Raw genomic sequence first — 5,735 nt, 5'->3', positions numbered from 1 at the left:
GAAAGTACACCATATCTACACCAAATGCATTTGGGGTATATTTGGGGTATATATGGTGTATATTTATGGTGTATATATCGTGTACATTTAGTATCAATTTGGTGTTCTGAAAACACCAAATTTACCCGATTTTTATCCGGATCCATTCCACACGGGGCCTGACGGACTCGGTAAGATCTCTCTCCGCAGTCACCGACGACGACGCGAATAGCATCAAGATCTAGATCAAGATGGTCTTTAGGTGGGTACGGTACACAATCATGGGACGCCAGGGAGGGCACACCGCACACCGCGAAGCGAGGTCCGCAGGGGTGACGCCACTCTCCGATTGAAAGTGGATCCTCGAGGTCCAAAAAGGAGTGAGGTAAAGAGAGCGGCAGGCGAGTGAGAGGGACGGAGATAGGTGCGAGAGCAGGGGAGGAAGGTGAGAGCTCGGGGGAGAAGAGGGCGGGGGGAGTGAAACGGGAGGGAGCAAGGCAGTCAATCCCCGCGGGCGAAAGGTATCGATGTTGACTTAGAGAAATGGCTCACCTCGGTCGGGCCCACCTCATCTCATCGGTGAAGGGGCAAAGGGGATCTCCCCCCCCCCCCTCCCCCGCCTTCCCTCCCTCGTGCGTGGGACACTGAAGGACCCGGAGGACCCCCCCATACGGCCGAGGCCGCCGCGTGACATCTGGTCCAACACAAAGGGACACTACTGGTCCACATCAGGCGAGCGATCCGCCCTTAAAAAGGGCTGAAGAGAGAAGGGGCCGGGCTCAAAGCTCGGAGGGGCCTTCTTCAGCTCTCCTTCCCCCTCACTCTCTCCTCCTTGCTCCAGTTCGACTATGATGGAGGCCGGGCCACGTCTTTCCATTAGCAGAGTGTCTTTCGCGTTCGTTCGATCGGCCGGCCTGCCTGGCGGCTGAGGCACAGCTGCACTGTACTGTACAGCAGCAAAGGGAGAGAGAGGGGGACGGGGGGGGTAGCACCATCAATTAGTAATTACCACTTGATTATTAATTAATATCATCGCAAACGACCGGGTACGGTACCTCCAGACACGCGGCAACAGTGCACCTTGTGTCTGTTGTGGGTGCGGTGGTAGAGGGAAGAGGGCTTTGGCTAGGGGGTAGCTTAACTAACAGACGTACACAGCCGGGCGAATGAACCAGACAATGCAACGACAGTCATTCATCACAAATAGAAGAGAAGAATGATTTACATTTTCACTTTCAGCCACCACATCACACTTCCAATCAACACTTTGCACGTTGAGAAGTTACGTAAACTATTTATATAAACATTTAAAAATATACTTCCCCCAACTGTAATACTCTTAGCGTAACTCTTAGCAACAAACTCTGGTGATATCAAAAGCAAGTAGTAGCACAACATTATCCAGAGCACAGTACTCAACAATCTCATCTAATCATGCAATAAGCATGGAAAGTAAGGTTATCCAAGAAACCGAAAAATAATCCTGGGGGGACCGAGTGTAGGGAAAAGAAGGGTGCAAGTAAACTGTTTACAACGAGAATAAACAGTGTACAGTGAGAACAGGCCACTTCGCATTGTAGAACAAAGTAATACTGACCATTTCTAGAATAAGGTTATGATGCGCCCCTCAAAGTAGAAAAATCGGTTGACCGTTTCTAAGTTTGACATTGTGCTGCGTATCTTTTCGGTACAGGCACTAATTAATCGCACAAACCTACCTGATTAAATAAAAACTGCAAACCGGGAAAGATGCACGAAAAGGCGCAACAGCCTCCACCAAAGTTGTCACCCCACAAATGAACCACAACACTTATTTGCAGTACGAACGAAAAGATGGCCGACTCGACCGTATTTGCAGTAAAACGAAAACAGTAGAAGACTGGTGGGGACCTACCTTTAGGGCCTGTCCAGATAGCGACGGCCGTAGGCCGTAGCGCCGTAAGCCGTCACGGCCGTACGGCCGTGACGGCGCCACTGGCAGCGCGCGTGGCGCGGTTTTTGAATAACATCCAAAACAACTTAGTTTCCTTGATGATTAGCGAAAATTTAAACTTGTCGAAACAGGCATAGCTAGTGTGGGGTGATAAAAGGTGGGGAAAATATCTGCAAGTAGTCATCAAGTAGAGAAATACAAATTTTCTGATCTCATGTTGAATCTAACCCAACCTTGTCACCAACGCCTCTCTTTCATCGAGCGTGTACACGCTGGTGCATAATACCTGATTTTTGTGCTATCTGCGTAATCAGATTTAGTTGTTCTGACGTTGCACTGCGTTGCAAAATGTTTATTAGACGATAACTGTCGAAGAAATCAAGTTGTTTTAGATGTTATTCAAAAATCGCGCCTCCATTCTGTAAAAACTAGCTCCAGTCTAGGACTGTCTTTGGTCGAGTTTTACTTTACCGCCGCGTACGCGGCTGCTCTAGCGATTTGCCGCGTCTTTATTGAATACTTTCTTTGCTTGATCCAAGTCATACAAATATTGTTTGCATTTGAGAATTGGGCCGTTTTTGGTTCTATGGGCTCGGCTTTTCGCTCGAAGCTCGCTACGCTCGCGTCTCGCAAAAAGCCTCGCGGTAAAAGCTCGTTCTAGTTTACTCCGTTTTTGGTCCAGCTGGCACATACAGCTGCATATTCATTTTGAACTGCTAAATTTCACACGATTGAAAGAGGTTAATGTTCTGCTAATCTCTCTTCCTGCCCGGGGGCCGTGGCCGTCGCTAGGGAGGGGGAAGTGTACTCCAATGCAACCAACTGTGCCATGCCCATACAGCACATTGTGCACATCGAATAGCCACATCACCTTTCATTTTAGCCTACAATTTATATTTTCCCTACATAGCTTTACAGAGATCTGTTTATTAACGTCCACAATTCGGCCTTAAATTTTTTTGAATGTACAAATGTTGAGAACAATTTTTTGACATTTCAATGTTGTCAGCTTCAGGGGGCTCACGAGCTGGGCCCACCGGGCGGACACCCTGCCAATGTTAGCTATGGCCGAGTTTGTTTCAGTTCCAGTCTCAGCTTTAGTTCTATCGACTCGACCAATCAAGATTATCACTGTGTGCACCGACTTGCTGTGATGGCCATGTCCGCGCGTACCCAACCAACACGCAAACCAAGGGAATGCCATGTAAGGACAGCTTGCTGCCAACATAACATAGGCCCGACCCAGTGAGAGATAAAATATCGATACGATATCGTTTCTACATCGCATTTCGAAAATGAATCGAAATCAGGTACAATTTTTTCTCGTCAACTATACAATTTACGACATACGTTATCGTTTCGATCATGAGATAGTGCGCCCAAAACCCTTTCTCACTGGGAAAAGCCTAGGCATGAAAATTGAGAGGGATTAAACAAATGGCATGCAAGGCTTATGCGCGTAGAAAGAAGAACATAGTCTAGCACCCGGAGCTAGAACGAGGAGGGGGAAGGCGAACACGATGGTCTGGAAGAGCGAGTGAGAGGCCGACCTAGGCGAGCCACCGGTACGGCGCGTAGCGGTGAGGGGAAGGGGTGCTTCCGGTGTGGGGGACGAAGGACGAGCACAGCACACCGGGATGACGACGACGACGAACGAGGAGAGGGCGTGGAGAAGGGGAGGAGTAGGACAGGCCGGAGGGGACGGGAGGGGGGGCATCTCTTTATTTTTATTTTTGAGATAATAGTTTGTGCGTCGGCTTCCGGCACGGTGTGGTGGAGGGGGCACGTCGGGCTGTGGGGGCCCCCCGACCGACCCGACACGGTAGGGCACTGCGGGTCAGAGCGGGGTGTGTGGGAACCGGAGTCACGCGGGGACGGACACGGCGCCGGGGTGATATCTCGAGAATGTATCTCCCCCGCACCGAAAATGCCGGGCCGTAAAGAAGTCCAGACCATTCCACCAAACCGACCGACCGGAGGCCGCCGACAAGGTCGCCGTATAGCGTCGCGCCTTTGAGCCGAACGGAAAGGGCACAAAGCTGGCGGGGGGAAGAGTTTACGGAAGAAAATTAAAATAATGAACACGGCTGAGCTGTACAGGAGGTCGGGAAGGAATACGGAAAGCCATCTTCTGAGTCAGTCGGCTGTGATGGGTGTGCGGCGGGGGCCCTGGGTGTAATGCGTCCTCCGGGTGCACTGCTCCGGGTGCGGTGCGCTCTCCGGTCGCCACTTCCTCCGGAAGCCGAGCCACGCGCGGCCGGGCGGGGTGCACACGACATGCGCACACTGCGCGCACACGCCCGGAGTGTAGCCCGGTTAGCTTCACGCCGTAAGTAGTCGGCACCGGAAGCCGCGCCCGAATGTGGACAGGGTCCGGTCCGTGGCCCGTGGAACCGGACGATTGTTATTTTGATTTCTCCCAGCCAACGATACGACAGCATCAAAAATTTGCCCTGCTATTTGTGATCCTTGTCTTGACGCAACTACAGGAAGCTCACGACGCCGAGTACCTCCGATCACTGGCTGGAGCCGGACCGCGGGTGTGTCTCCGGCGGCGTGCTTCAGCCGCAGGCGCCGAGCCCGGCTTTACAGCTTCCCGCGCGACGCTTTTTATTTGTCGGAGGACAGCGATAAAGCCGAGCGCAAGTACAGCACTACCACCACCACGACGGCGACGTCACCTGCAGCAGCCGGCCCGCGCGCCCCGCCCCGCGCTGCCACCTCGCAAAACGTCACGACGAACGCCATACACCGCGTAACAAACACAAAACGCTCCGCGAAGTGGCGCTGTTGGCTGAGCGAGAGGGGCGGCCGGGGGGCGGGGGGAGGGGAGAAGAGCATCGAATATTAACGAGCCTTGAAGCGGGAGGAGGGGCAGACCGTCGCGCACTTTGCCAGGCGCGGTCGTCTCCGCCGCGGAGCCCTGAACGGGGCGCGGGCCGTCTCCGAAAGTGGCGCGGTGGAAGCCACAGCGCGACTCCATTGACCATGGGGCGCGCAATGTGTGGCGCAGTTGTCGGCAGCGAGTATTGCTCATCCGAATGGGCCGCGCGGTGGTTGTAGTCGGGCGGGACCTGTTGCCGCGCTCGGGCACCCACCACCATAATCAAAACTGAGGGGATTATTTGACCCCTTCGATTGAACGCCGCAATGGTCGTCAACTGAACTGACCCCAACTTGTTGTGTGTCCAAGCAGATTATCCACCTCTTTTGTGGTTGGTACCTGAAGTAACCGTTGCAACAGCTTTCCACTTTTCTGAGAAAGGGGTGCCACGAGGTGCCACTCCCTCTGCCACGGCATATATGTACCCCCTGCCCCCCACCCATCCCCGTAAAGCGGTAGCACTCAGGACCACTTCACTCGCCGACGACGCCCTAGGTGATCCCCTCACCACCACCACCCCCAACCCCTTCCCCTCCCCCTCGCACAACATCGCCCCTGGCTACATAGTCACGTGGGAACACTTGGCTCCATGCCGCACTCTGTATTTGCCGCAGAGATTGTGTTTGCCCTGCCCTTGCCCCTGCCCTGCCACCATGGCCCGTGGCCCCGCGCGCAGACAAGATTCTAGGATTCTGGTCGCGGTATCCATGGTGACCAGGAGTGAAGTGAAGGGGGGCGGGGGGCAATGGATGCGCCCCTCGGCGTCGTGCGAGGCGAGATCGAGGGAACTGAGCAATCAGACAAATTTGTTTTCCTAAAGCGGCGGTCGCACCGAGAGCCCCGGCGTTTGATACATGGAGTGCCAATTTATTCTAAAAGGATTGGAGCGCGAGGTGCGGTGGGAGGTATCGGAGGAAAAAGGGGGCAAAAGAGGGCGGG

The sequence above is a fragment of the Frankliniella occidentalis genome, unplaced genomic scaffold, assembly GCF_000697945.3.
Source record: "Frankliniella occidentalis isolate FOCC.00 unplaced genomic scaffold, Focc_3.1 Scaffold110, whole genome shotgun sequence".
Taxonomy (NCBI): domain Eukaryota; kingdom Metazoa; phylum Arthropoda; class Insecta; order Thysanoptera; family Thripidae; genus Frankliniella; species Frankliniella occidentalis.
The sequence above is the reverse complement of the archived record's forward strand: the minus strand, read 5'-3'. Positions refer to the sequence as shown.